The sequence below is a fragment of the Temnothorax longispinosus genome, chromosome 7, assembly GCF_030848805.1.
Source record: "Temnothorax longispinosus isolate EJ_2023e chromosome 7, Tlon_JGU_v1, whole genome shotgun sequence".
NCBI lineage: Eukaryota > Metazoa > Arthropoda > Insecta > Hymenoptera > Formicidae > Temnothorax > Temnothorax longispinosus.
In genome coordinates this window covers 7288688-7304554 of record NC_092364.1, presented here as the reverse complement: position 1 = coordinate 7304554, position 15867 = coordinate 7288688, and the positions used below count along the sequence as shown (strand labels likewise).

The window sequence follows — 15867 nt, the reverse complement described above, 5'->3', positions numbered from 1 at the left end:
TAAACAGTCCCGGAACATACCTCTAGACCTACATATATATATATATATATATATATATATATGTGTGACGTTCCACGTCAAGTGGCCCCTCCCTCTGTCCGAAAATTGAAGCAACTTACAATATTGCGTTTGGGCTTAAAATGTTCGTATAAGCTAGGGCTTTCGAAATTTGAGTGGCCTTTTTAAAAAACTCCATAACCCCATGACCCCATAAGCAAAATCACCCAAAAACCTGATGAAGTGATCTTACAATATGATTTATACGACTTGTCTCATCTCAATAATCGCTTTAATTAACCTGTTTGGCCCTAAAACCCTCATAAACTATTAACCCCATGACCCCTTGATCTTATAACCCTCAAAACCCCATAACCCTATAACCATATAGCCTCATAAACTGCTAAACCCCTGTAATCGAAACCAACGCACTTTGATTATTTTTTTATACCTCCGTAATCCTGTAATCCCATAACCCCTTGACCCTAAAACACTAAAACCCCATAACCCCATAACCCCATTCTAGAGCTGATTGAAGTTTGGAACGTTCTTGGAGCGATTATTTAAAAATGATTTGGCCCATTTCTCCTTTGGCACAAAGGACCTCCTGAGTGCCGCACACGAAATACAAAATAGAGGAATACGATACACCCTGCGGAAGACACCCTTATACCTATATACAAAAAAACCTACCCCGAGATCACTTAAAAAATTCTGCCGCAGGGCACAGTATATACAGTAGCGCAACTCTCCTGATTTCTTGTTGTCTAAAATGGAGTGCGCATGCGCGAAATAAGTAAGCGCCCACTAACACCATCTGAACGTCGTTCTCTGAACTTCTTTCTCAATTGCTCTTCCTTTCTCCGTTTTGCTCCGCTCCCTCTCAGAATTTAAATGGTCAGTTAAGTAAATGCCTATCTGTATTGGAACAGAAATTTGGAAAGAATTAGCTCAATTACCCACTGAATGCTATTGAGAGCTGTTAGAAGTGTTTGACAGACTCTGAATAACTACGTTTGTGATGAAAGTGAAAAGAGTTTAGGAGTATAAAGTGGTTACAAACCTCAGAAGGTAGGATAATTATTCATAATCATTGTACTTAAAATCAGTCATGCTTAAATTAAGAATATCGTTTATCTATTTATCTTGTGAAACTAACTCTGTGATACTCTAATATCTAGAAAGAATTGCTGCTTGATTCTACGTTGTCTACGAACGGTTACATTTCTGAAATACTTATTAAAATGCAAATTTCTGAAACAGACGTCAGATGATTCAGATATCGACTTCACAAAACATAGTGGTGTCGATTTTGAAATGTTCAGCATGCATTCCACAATACAATACAATTTGTAAGTTATCATACAACAGCGTTTCATGATTTAATTCAGAATTTATATTAAAAGTAATGATTTTTTTTTCTTGTAGGGAAGGCCCATGGTTGAAACTATATGATACTTCCACCGTTTGAATTTTTAGTAAATTGAAAGATAACATATTCTCTCAGCAACATTTATCTAAAAAGATACAAGTACGTATTATACCATCTTAAGGTAAATGCACCTATTTGCGTCCATGTAAGGGTTATAGCAGAATAGAAGACCAATATACGAGTATAATCTATTCCAATTTGATTAAAAATCATTACTGATTGAAAAATATATATTTCTTTATGGAAAAAAGCTTTTGTTTTGACAAATTGCTACATATTGCACCGGAAAATTCTAAAATTACGCGAAGGTATTATTGTACGTCGTTGCGTCCGCCTGATTAGTTTTCGAACGTATTTGCGTCCATTGCGTTGCCCCCTTTGCGTCAGGACGCAAACTAGTAGGACGATTTGTTTGCGTCCGTCATGGTCATGGATAAAACGAATATGTATTGAATGTTTTCGGTCGCAAATAGAAACAGAATGTGTAGGGCCCCCATTTGCGTCTGCTCTTCAGAGGTTATGGTGGACTTGAATTATTCTGATAAAACTTATGTTACTTTATAAGTTGTGCCGCAGAAAAAAACAGTGCACATCGAAAAAGTGATATTTTTCGCATCATTCACGACAATTTTTAGCATGAATACACTGACGATTCAATTACTTTGAATATTCGAAGCAACCGAACGCACGCATGTACATTAGGATGTTGTTGCGTTGCTTTGCTACTATTGTGTGAAATTAATAATTTACTGACCTTTCGTGTGATGAAATCACACGTTTTGAGTAGCTTGTGGAGCTGGATTGCTTAAAACACTTGGACTTACTTCGTGATTATTTCTCAGGATCCGCAACAACGATAAAAATGACAGTCACTTTCACCGTCCGATCTACTAAGAATTTGCCCTCAGAGCACGCGTATACACAGATGGTCATTTACGGCGCGCACTATGAAAATTGAAACCGTGTTATATTTTTTTAATTTCAATGAAACACATTTTAAAATAGACGCAATTATAGAATATTGTCTATAGAATGAAATAAATATTCTTCATGAATCAATAAGTGTGGATATTAATTGATTTTATTACTTTTTAATCAGATTCGGACGCAAATAGGTGCACGGACGCAAATAGGTGCATTTACCTTACTTACAAAAAATTAATACGTCATTTAATATTAATGTGGCATATTATCAAATATTTTATTTTAATTAATATTGTTGCGGAATTTATAGATATCTTGTTTCGATATAACAATAACAGCTAACGCTCGGCAATGCACAAAATCTAAACGCAATACCGAGCGAGAAGGATTTCAAAATTTATATGATAGAAACAGAGCATGGAGATCCACATCCAGACACGGGTATTCCACCTTCTTTTGCGACAATAAAATCTGAAATGATTCTAGGCAAAAACCGCCAGTTTTTCATTGAAATGGGACGACCGACGAAAGTACATTTCTCTTTATCCCGGCTCAATCAACTTTATAACATACGGAATAAGGTAACTCAACAAAGAATGTATGACATATTTCGTATATATTTTCAACAGTTCTAAATTATATCAATGTTCTAGGTATTATCGTGTTTTATTGATGACGACGTGCAAGTACCTACAGAGAAGAATGAAACTACGGATATGGATTTGCAAAATATAGCAGTGCCGACGAAATCGAGGAAATTCAGTGTACCTGATTTACATTTAAATACAAGACAGGTTGTATTATCCTTAAAGACTGACACCGGAGCAGAAATTATTACCAGTTTAGCATCGTTAAACGGAAACCTATCGACACTTCTAAGACTAGACAGAATATATTTAAATCTATCCATAGATTCTTTCATTGTATCTGCTATCTTAAATGGGAATATCAAAGTGCTATTAAATCCATGGTGTTGCAACTTCGTATGTGGACTTTTGCTTACTCGGATCAGAACGGCTCTTAGGAGAAATTTTATAAATTTATAAACGCAATGCTCAATCCGGCGTATGGAAATCATTGAGATAATATAATACATATGTCCATTATTCTATTCAGATACATTTTATATAAGCCATAAATTACTGCCAATTGATTGATGCATATCTATCGAAGTACATATAGACTCTCATCCAATGAAGCATTAACGGAACGCGCGGAAGCGCGTCCCAATTCCGAAATACAACGATCGTCGCTGCTTCTGCGAAGTAACAATATGTTTGTAGAATTTTGAATCGTTACTCGACCACTCTTTCGGGACACTTTTATATTTTCATAATATATCATATTAGGTATACATTGATTATTTTGCATATAAAATTTTATTTTGCATGTCTGTATGTACGATAAATATGTCGCTCATATTATACGAATTGTTTGTTATAACAATTAATGATACAATATTTCAAATCTGTATACCAATTTAGTAATATATAATCATTAATCGATATAGGAGTCATGGATACTTCTATTTTATATTTTCCTATATTTATATTCCTAATTTCAGTGTTTATAATCCTAATATTCTGTCTGTAACATCGGATAAGAAAGAATCCTTCATAATCTATCCGAAAACAGTTTCTGCATCAGAAAGAACATAAAATGGATTAGCACATTTCTTATCCTTCAGATACAAAGGAATTATTTTTCTATTCTATAAGAAATCGCAATGCATTCGAAATAGCGCTTAGATAGAGCTCTATTAGAATACTATCTAAACATAATTTCGAATATATTACGAATTCTTACGGAGTAGAAAAGTGATTTTTTTTGTATCTGAAGAAGAACTCAGAATTGGTGACATAGAAAAGAATTTCTTTTGAACTCTTAAGAGTTGTTTTGGGACAGAAATAATATACGGAAAAAATACTTTAAAAATTTTTAAAATCGAGAATTTAAAAAGAATTCCTTTTCAATTCTCCGTGCTATCCGGAAACATATCGTCGTATTAAAATTAAAATTTCATTTATCGCATTTTAAATTAAGCATGAATATAGTATATCTTATTTTTATTTTGGATGCATAATTAAATCATTCGTTTATTTCATTTAATGTAAATAAAACTATTTTATGTTAAATATTTTATAATTATAATTGTTTTCTTATAAGTATAATGTATAAAATATTATATTTTGCTTTTCGGTTGTTCAATAATGTTATATAACATTATATTTTTTAATAATTTACCTCAATACATTTATATTATTCAATCTGCAATCACATTTATATAATTTTATTTTTTCTTATTTTTGAATTTTTTTTCTTATTTTTAATAGATACATAATAAATATTTATCTTCATTATTTTCATTAAATTCAGATTAATTTCATGTAAAAGTGGAGTGAGAGCGGAGAAAGGAAGAGCAATTGAGAAAGAAGTTCAGAGAAAGACGTTGGGCGCGTAAAACCGCTCAACAGCACGTGATTGGCTTTTGTACTTTTAGATCCAACGAATCAGCGTAGCGTGTCGGTAAGACACTTAACAGTTGTGTCTGCCTGAACGTGGCCGTTCAGTTGGTGCTAGTGAGCGCTTACTTATTTCGCGCATGCGCACTCCATTTTGGACAACACTAACATCAAAGGCGCCGACAGAGAGTTGCGCTACTGTATATACTGTGCGCAGGGTGTATCGTATTCCTCTATTTTGTATTTTGTGTGCGGCACTCAGAAGGTCCTCTGTGCCAAAAAAGAAATGGGCCAAACCATTTTTAGCAAGAGCAGAATTTTTTAAGTGATTACAGGATTACGGAGGTATAGAAAAATAATCAAAGTGCGATGGTTTCGATTACAGGGGTTTAGGAGCTATATATATATATATATATATATATATATATATATATATGGGACGTTCCACGTCAACCGGATCAGTGCTGCGGCCAAAATTTAAAGCGACGAAAAAATACGTTTGAGGTCTCAATTTAAAGCTTGAACAAAGAGCTACAAAAAGCCATATGCGCCTTAGCAAAAATCAAGATGGTGACGTCAATATGGTGGCCATAAACTCAAAATTTTTGATCAATCAACCAGCTCAGTACTGCCGCCAAAATGTTCAGCGACAAATAAATTCGTATAAGGACTTATTTTGAAGCTCAAACTGAAAACTTTTAAAAGCCGTATGCACATTTGCAAAAATCAAAATGCCGAGTCTAAGATGGCCGACTTTTCGTCAAAATTTGATGTCAATGCCTTTAAAAACACCAGATTTGTTTGAAAATAGATCGACAGGAATTTTTAAGGTCACTTCTCTCAAATCTGGTGTGATAGGTTCCAAATCACAAAATGGCGGATCCAAGATGGCTGACTTTTCGTCAAAATTCGATGTAAAAGCCTTAAAAGACACCGGATTTGTTTGAAAATAGATCGACAAGGATTTTTAAGGTCAAATCTGGTGATAGGTTCCAAATCACAAAATGGCGGATCCAAGATGACCGACTTTTCGTCAAAATTCGATGTAAAAGCCTTAAAAAACACCATATTTTTGAATATTCCATATTTGCTCCTTCCATTTTTAAACAAAATGGATCAACAGGGATTTTTAAGGTCACTTCTCTCAAATCTGGTGTGATAGGTTGCAATTCACGTAATGGCGATCCAAAATGGTTGACTTATGACTAAAATTTGTATCGATTGCCTCTAAAAACACCGGATCTCGTTGCAAAAAAATTTATGGAGGTTTTTAATATAGCTTTTTACGATTCTAGTATAACAAAATCTAATCGCAAAATGACGAATTCAAGATGGCGGACTTATAATCAAAATTCGTATTAATTGCCTGTAAGAATAAGCGTTTGAGAATAAGAATTAATTTTTTTCACTAAAGCTAATGTTGCCAATAACATGATAATAGTTTTTGCAACAAGATCCGGTGTTTTTAGAGGCAATCGGTACAAATTTTAGTCACAATTTGGTCATCTTGGATCGCCATTACATGAATTGCAACCTATCACACCAGATTTGAGAGAAGTGACCTTAAAAATCCCTGTCGATCTATTTTCAAACAAATCCGGTGTTTTTTAAGGCTTTTACATCGAATTTTGACGAAAAATCGGCCATCTTGGATCCGCCATTTTGTGATTTGGAACCTATCACACCAGATTTGAGAGAAGTGACCTTAAAAATTCCTGTCGATCCATTTTCAAACAAATCTGGTGTTTTTAAAGGCATTGACATCAAATTTTGACGAAAAGTCGGCCATCTTGGACCCGGCATCTTGATTTTTGCAAATGTGCATACGGCTTTTAAAAGTTTCAGTTCGAGCTTCAAAATAAGCCTTTATACGAATTTATTTGTCGCTGAACATTTTGGCGGCAGCACTGAGCCGGTTGATTGATCAAAAATTTTGAGTTTATAGCCACCATATTGACGTCGCCATCTTGATTTTTGCTAAGGCGCATATGGCTTTTTGTAGCTCTTTGTTCAAGCTTTAAATTGAGACCTTAAACGTATTTTTTCGTCGCTTTAAATTTTGGCCGCAGCATTGATTCGGTTGACGTGGAACGTCCCATATATATATATATATATATATATATATATATATATATATATATAAATTATAAAATGCAAGGTTAAAACTTTGACTTATTATGAGGTCACATTATACATCTTTGAATTATACATAGATATAGATAAACCATACATACTCGTCGCTGAGTAAAAATGGCGATCATGCGACTCTGACGCCGCGTCCATTTACCGACTTTGACTATAAATATACCAGATACATACATTGTGTGACACCGGATATGCCTTCGCTTTGTGGTGTGTGTTGGCAGCATGTGGAGGAGATCGGAAGATGCGCTGGGCCTGTATTTCGTTCCTACCAACCGATAACTGTCGGTTCGATTAAGCGTCGTTGCGCAGGTTTCTCGTATCGTATAGAAGCTGCGCCAACATGGCCGACCAGGCCGACGCCGTTAACGGCACTGACGACGAACAGAATATGGCCCCTGCGCATGCGCTAGCAGCGCATCCCTTCCACATGCCAACGCACACTAAAGCAAAGGCACATCCGTGTGCTGTCGAGCGTCTAAATCATTAGTTCAAACAAATAATTAATGTAAAATAAATATTCAATAAATGTTAAAAAAAATTTTTTTTACAATGAATTGTACAATGTATAATTAATGAAAAATAAATATTTAAAAAAACATTTAAAAAATATCTGCTACTTGGGTATATATATATATGTATATATATAATTCAAAGTTAGATATATGTATAATGTGGCTTCATAATAAGTTAAAGTTTTAACCTTGCATTTTATAATTTTTATCTTTTGTTTTATAATTGGGTGTCAACACTGAAACCCGATTGTCGACACCAAAAGTTAGGTGTCGACACCAAAATTTGGGTGTCGACACCAAAAGTTGAGTGTCGATACCGAAACTTTGGGTGTCGACATTCAAATGTCGGTGTTAACACTGAAAATTTAGGCGTATTCTTTATTCGTCATCCAGTTTCTGATGCTTAATTTACGTAAATTGCAGATGTATGTTACATTAGGATCTGCCCATTCTTTTATGCTTTTTTGTTTACCGGTTTTCCCAATACACTGTGGGTGTGCCCAACGCCTACATATACATATAAATTGCACATCACTAGATCTCTTTTCTTAATATTAAAGCAAAACAGGCATCTCTCTTTCATGTTAGATGACGTATTTACCAAAGTTTCCGCAATTTCTCTTCGAACAATTGTTGGTTCTAACGATGTACCAAAATCTTTACCTTCGGCAATGCATTTTATGTAATGCAAAATGTACACTCCGCAGTTATTTTCATCGCTAGTTTTTTTGAACGGACAATTGTTAAACATTTTCTTTCGCTTGAAGTCAATATTGTATATAGTGTGTTCAAGGATGTTTTGGGACAAACTTCTAAGAATCTCTTCAATGATTCTTCCGCTCTTTTGTCATCTTTACCACATTTATAAGGATCCAGTACAGTAATGGTTCTTTCGTCGATGTCGACTACCAATAATCTCCAGTGCGATCGATATAAGTATGGTAATAACATCTTCCAACAATTGACGAGTATTCCTTCAGTATTCATTCGGTAGGTAAGACGCGACGGAAATTTGAAATACTACATGAATACTCGTCAATTGTTTTACTGGAAACTAACGCAGTGGAGGCCTTCCCGGTGGGCAGTCTGTGGAATCGCGCAATCAGTTGTGTCTACTACTGATGTGGTATTCTCGGTTGTGGCTCGTACATGTTTGCTTGAACAGATCTGAGACGTAATTAATTTTTAAGGTCAATTATAAGGGATAAGCATTCACTATGCTTCAGAAATGGAAAACTGAACATACGATCAGCGCTATTGCTAAAGCAATATGCCAAAGTGTATCAAATACTTCAGATATCAAATTTTACGGAAGAGGCGAAGGATCTCTATGTTATATGGTAAGATTTTGTTTCTATGCGTATATAGTTATCAGTCATTATTAGATACTCGATTGTATCACCCGTGTCAGATTTTTTTATGACGTATATATTTAATGAGCAACGTGTAATATATGTAATATGTGTGAAAAATATAAAATTTTATCAAAGCTATTTTTAAATGATTGAAATTCAAAGTCAATTGTATTAAATATTTTAAACAATTTATGAATGTTTTGTTTGCAGATTTCAAAAATATTAAAAAAGAAATGTAATAATAAAAGTAAAATGCTAGATGCACGTCTATGGGAAAAAAACGTGTACAACTTGTAAGACATCGTACGTAACACGTTGAAAGATAAAATTAATGGAAGCATTTCGTGTAAACCAGAGGAGTCTGCAATGGTAACTTCAGCTGAAGTCGTGAACAGTGAAGATAATCCAGATAAATCAAATGAAGAGGATGAAGATAATCTAGTTAAATCAAATAAAGAGGATAAAGATAATCCAGTTATATTAAATGAAGAGGATGAAAATGGACAAATCAGTAACATAAGCGATGAAATTATTGAAACGCCTAAAAGGTCAGGCATAACGAAGAAAAATGTACCGCTATTTTCTGAAGACAATTTTGATAACGACGTGGATAGCGATACGTTTGAATCATCCAGTAGCGAAAGTGACGAATGTAATTCTCTCTCCTGTAAAATCACCATTAATAAAACAAAAGTATTGTGTTGATCACGGTGAAATTGAAGTAAGCACACGTGCTTTAAAGCACGATGATTCTGGTATTAACAAAGAAAATGTACGTGCTGAAATATGCAAATTCATGTTGCATACGCTAAAATTTCCATGTCCCTTAGCATTTTTTGATGGAATACAAAAAAATCTCGATTCTTATGTAACTTCTATGCGATGTCGGTATAAAAGTCATCCTATATCGTTCAGATTTGTTCTTGCAAAACTAGATGAAGGGATATGTACAACATTTTTTATCTCCAGTACAAAATGCGAAGAAATAAAACATGAAGGACCTACAATTTTTTGTACTTCAAGAGGAAACGTAAGATTGTAAAGGAACAACTGCAGTACATTCCTCCAAGAACAATGCAGCGTGAAATTGCAGAGTAGACCAATCCGGAACTTGCTCAAGGGGACACATGCAGGATTTGAGATTGTTATCCACATATCAAAAAGCCAAATCAGAACATAATTGCCGAAATGATCGTGTACTGAACTCAAGCGATTTGTCTGATTTGTTTCAACAATGGGTAGAAGATTCTCGTTATAAGGATCCGTGAATACGATATGTTGGTCTACCTTTACATGCTATTATGTTTTCACAGGAACAATTAGATATTATAGATATTAATGACAGTATAGCTCATTTTGACTCGACGGGATCAGTAGTTCGTAAACCATATAATATTTATTGCAAAAGAATTATGTATTACGCCATAGTTGTGAAAAAGGGTGAATCAATAATACCTATCGCTGAAATAATTACGTCTGAGCATGACATTCCATCGATAAGCACATTGTTAAAAAGGTATTGACAGTTTGCCGAAGTAAACCGAAGGAAATGGCCACTTTTTAAAGTTGTAGTGGTAGATTGGAGTTGGGCATTAATAAACTCCCTTATGAATGAATGGAATAGATGTGACATCACAGAATATTTGGAACGTGTGTACTCCAGTTTGAATAAAGGGACTCCGATTGAAGAAACACTTGTATAGTCCAGGGAAATTAGGGTTTTTCTGCGGAATAATTCGCATGTAGCTAAATTTTTGCATGGACCTTTATTTCGTCAATAAAAACAATATGTGAAAAGTCCCCATCAATGTGACCCCTGCTCAAAATTTTACAGAGGGTCAAAGGTAAAGAAAAACAGTTTTTCACGAATATCTCATTATTCATTAGTCCTACGGCAAAAATAGTTATTACAAAATTTGTAGCTTATAAAATTCTCTACAAAAAATGTTCTATACGTTTTTTTGTACAAGCAATACTTTTCACGTAATAAATTTTGCAAGATATGTGCTGCGCGGTAAATTTACGGAGCGCGCTGACAGACGTCAAATAAATTGAAGCGTGCGTCGCACGCGCGCACAATTTGGAACCTACTTGTGGCTGATTTTATGAAAAAAGGCAAAAAATGCATGTAACAATTTGTTTAAACCATCGTACAATTTTCAAAAATGATCATAGAATAACGAACCAAATTGCATTAAAAAACTGAAAGTTTCTGCTTTTCAACGAATCTTTGATCATTTCTGTACGATGATTCGTTCCAAAGTTATAACATTTTTGGAAGCATCAGAAACTGGATGACGAATAAAGAATAACTTACAACAAATATCATGAATAAAATATCCTGCAATTTTTATTCATCCTGTATACGCCTAAACAAGTAAAAATTTTAAAATTTTAGAGAATTTAACATTTTATTTAGAACTAAGGTAACTAAATTGAAACATTCAAACAATATGTCAAGGAGCGATGAAAGCATTGCGTGTCTCATTGCTCCTTGACATATTGTTTAAATTTTTATTTTTTTAAGTCTTATTCAATTTTATTTTTAATTTTTATTTAAATTAAAACAAATTAATTACTATTTTATGCAATATATTGCTCAACACGTTCGTTACAGCTTATTTAAGTAGAATTCTTACCATAAATCCCAATGTACTTACATCTATGTGAATTATTCCTCAACACATTCGTTACTACAGCTTATTTGGGGAATTCTTCCCATAGATCCTAATGTACTTACATCTATGTAATTGTGTAAATTAGATATAGATTGTTTATGTGCAAATTGAAAGATAAATTATCGCTCTTACATACATACATACATACATATATATATATATATATATATATATATATGTAGGTCCGGAAGTATGTTCCGGGACTTTTATTTTTTTACATCGGTATATTCCAGGACATTTGGCAGTTTCCAGGACTGTCCTGGAAAAAATTCATGTCCTACGGCACGTTTCGGGACAATTTTTGAATCTGATTACATATATATGCGTTATATTCCAGGACTGTACATTTCAAAAAACGTAAACAGTCCCGGAACATACCTCTAGACCTACATATATATATTATAATATATATATATATATATATATATAGTAGTAGCAAAACACGTGTGCTGAAGATATCAACTACTTGTTGAATAGTGTCACATATTTTTTTTTTAGTTTAGCACATACGAGAAAGTACAAACGTACATTGTCCTTCGGTGGTACAAAACGCTGAGAACGTCAGTAGAAATTTTTGTCGGTGTTTAGGTGCGCGCGCGCATGAACTTTGGCGAGTACGGAGGACTTTCGGGTCCTCGCTTTTAATAAATAAATTTTTTTCCAACTCCTAACGTCCAACGACGTATAAAAATTTCGTCAATTATTGGTACAAATCACCGGAGTTCTCGGTAGGAATTTTAAATGGTGACAATGTTTGCGCCGCGCGTTCAGTCTTTCCAATGAACGGAGGGCTTCCGGGGCCTAATATTAATAAAATATTTTTTTTCTAGTCTGGCTCATACGAGAAAGTACAAGCGTACTGTCCATCGGTGGTACAAAACGCTGAGAACGTCAGCAAAAATTTTTGTCGGTGTTTAGGTGCGCTCGCGCATGAACTTTGGCGAGTACGGAGGACTTTCGGGTCCTCGCTTTTAATAAACAACTTTTTTTCCAACTCCTAACGTCCAACGACGTATAAACATTTCGTCAATTATTGGTACAAATCACCGGAGTTCTTGGTAGGAATTTCAAATGTTGACAATGTATGCGCGCGTTTAATCTTTGCGGTGAACGGAGGGCTTCCGGGGCCTAATTATATTATTAATCAAGTATTTTTTTCTTAACTTGCACATTCCGGGAATTTTAAATGTGGTGTAAATTTGTGGCACAAAACTCTGATATTTCTGTTGAATGATTTGAGATTTCAATATTTGTAACGTTTTTCGCATTTTCTTTGGTTATTTATATTAATATTGTCACTTTTTTAACCCAGTTTTATTGTTTTCTGCCTATTTTTGTTTTTTTACTTTAGCTAATTTTCGGAAAAAATTATTTTTAATTTTTGCTCAAAGATCGCTACAAACTTCAACCACGTTATTTTTGTTAGGATTTCACTACTTTTTGTAGAAATTAATAATATACAAATTTGTATTATTTTATATACTTGGCATATGTTTTTTTTTCATTGGTAATGTCTTTTTATTGGAATTTTGTTGTCTTTTGTGGAAATTATTTATGTTTTGTAATATTATAGAAATTAATATTAAATCTTATCACACTTTTTCAGCAAAGAAAATGTATACGTTTTTGATATTTTAAAGCCAACTGCATTTGTTTACTTTAGAATCATTAATTAAAAATCCTTCCGAGCTCTTAGCATGAACAATGTTTGCACAATGTCCATCAGTTATACAATGATGAAACTTTTATCATAATGGAAAATTACACTAATATAATTGAAAAAACATTTATTTAATATTAATTTAATATTTTGTAACATGAATTTTATATTTGCAATAACATAATAATTTTCCAAATATATATATATATATATTTTTTCTTATATATATATATTTGGTATTTTATATATATATATAAATATATATATATGAGGCATTCTCTGTCAAAGTGGTTACTTTCCGTCCGCTATGCCGCCCTGGCGTGAAATTGGTTACTTTCGCCCCTCTCTACAGGCATGGAAAGTCGAACTTTCCGTGGAGATGTTGTGAAAAATATTTTTGAAATACATGTATAGGTACCTCTCTTTCTTTGTTCCTTCTCTCTCTCTCTCTCTCTCTCTCTCTCTCTCTCTCTCTCTCTCTCTGTCGCTCGCTCGCTCTGGAAGTTTTTTTCCTCTGTCTTTCCTCTTCTCCTCTTATTTGTCTTCCTTAATATTAAGGAAAAAATATCTATAATAATCTGTAATCGAAACCAAATATACATACATACATGCATACTTACATAATGCATACATGTATACATAAGTATAATATCCCTCACGGAAAAAAACTTGTAGTAACTATTGAAATGACAACTATTCGTAACTATTAGTGCACACTACTCAATAGTAATTTCGAGCACTGTTGGAATTCGCACTAGTAGTGTTACGTCCGCACTAGTACTCTCTACATGTTTCACTGAATAATTATTTACCCGACATAAAGAAATATTTATTTCGAAATTTTATTACTATTTTTTAACTAAATTTATTTCTTAAGATGCAGTCTATGATTATAAATATTTTTTCGTATTTAAAAAACACACTTACCTTGGTGGGATTCGAACTCGGGACCTCTGCATCGTAAGCCAACTGCCTTACGTGGTAGACTACTTCTTAATTTGATGTAAGCGTTATATATAGTCTACATATGTCATAACCAGCGCAAATATATAATTTTTCAAAAATCATCTCAAAAAACAAATTCAGTTAAAAAAGGGTAATAAAATTTTGAATTGGATATATGATATAATATTTCTTAATGTCGGGTGAATGTCAGAAACCAGTGCCGGCTTATTATGAAATTTTGTGTTCGTAAATATATTTATGAAAAAAGTATATTTATAAAATTAAAACATTCTTATCAAATCCTTACACACAAGGGCCTTATTAGACAAAAATAAGAAAACTTTTCTTATGGCATGCCTAATAAATAATGATCGGGACCTCATCCGGTTAGCCCTAATAAATAAGTATTTAAAAAGTTAAAACATCCTTATCAAATCCTTACAAGGGCCTCACTAAACAAAAATAAGGAAACCTAGGTATATATATATATATATATATATATATATATATATATATATATATATATATATACCAATTAAACTTTCATGTGTGCGGAAATATAATTCTGCACCATACAGAATGTGCACTATTTGGTTTAATATTGCAAACTTCTGCACACTATTAATTCGCACTGTTGAATGATTAGTATAACAGTGTATACTGTTAAATTTTTGCACTAATGGCAGTAGTATCTACTGTTACATTCTAATAATTTACACTGGTCAATAGTAATAATTGCGTAGTGGACACTACTTATTACCAGTATTACAGTAAGCATTGCAGTAGTGATCACTGCTTATAATTATTGGCATTTAATAGTTACTATTATCATTTCAATAGTTACTATTAGCATTCCAATAGTTTATTTCCGTAAGAAATATGTTAAAATATTTTTGGAACATATACCTCTTTTTGTATTCCCTTCCGTTCTCTCTCTCTCTCTCTCTCTCTCTCTCTCTCTCTCTCTCTCTCTCTTTCTCTCTGTTGAAAAATTCTCTCTAGAAACTCTTTCTGTAACCTTGTACTGTCAAACGCAAAACAAATTTCACCTTTTGACACGCTTTGACAAGCCGTTGACACTCAAGCGAGATAACTAACCAACATCATTAAATATCAATTTCACTCTTATGATAATTTTGAGATTCGATTTGCATATAAGCGAGATAACTAATCAGCATCAAGGAACGTGAGCGTGTGAATGTGGTTACACTGATTGCACTGATCAGAACGGTATGAACGCGTTTTGAGGGACAAACTGGCTTTGCGTGTGTGAGTGCAAACGCGTGTCTGTGTGACTGAAATCTGAACTTCTTGCTGAGATCTCGCCAAAAAAATTCACATTTTTGACATGTGAGATTTCGAGATCTCAGTATTGACTGCACCAATCTTAATCAGATTGGTCGCAATCGAAAACTCGTATCAATGTTATATTAGAAAACTGTCGTCAGATTTTCGATCACAGTTTTCTTTCTTGAGATATTTGATTCGGAAAATCTATCGGTCCGAAAACTCCGGATAAGCTACTTGTACTTGGTAGCGTCGTCTGCTAGTTCTCTCTTTATGTACTTGGCGTCGCGACCTTGAACTTGACTATCGCGTCGCTTAATTATGACATATTCAATTTTTGTAAAAAAGAATATGCATAATGTTTTATGCAATGAATGAAAATGATATGTGCATATTGCTGAAACATTTTTTATAGACTCATATGTATATTGTAACTACCCAGTAAGCAAAAAATCATTATTACAATGTTA

At 33.6% G+C, this 15867-nt stretch overlaps 1 protein-coding gene across 3 annotated transcripts in view; it reads right to left on the bottom strand.

The window, feature by feature from the left end:
* Positions 1-15628, bottom strand: part of LOC139815834 (fatty acid synthase-like) — a 43416-nt gene extending 27788 nt beyond the window's left edge. Inside the window, exons 1-2 of one of the 3 annotated variants that reach the window (XM_071783019.1) lie at positions 15017-15628; positions 13584-13743 (exon numbers count right to left, since the gene is read on the bottom strand). The gene's annotated coding sequence lies outside the window, so the exon portion shown is untranslated. Of the gene's footprint in view, positions 1-2183; positions 2572-13583; positions 13744-15016 lie in introns of those variants that run through there. The other 2 variants (XM_071783020.1, XM_071783021.1) reach the window with 2 other exon arrangements.
* Between the last annotated feature and the right edge of the window lie 239 nt (positions 15629-15867).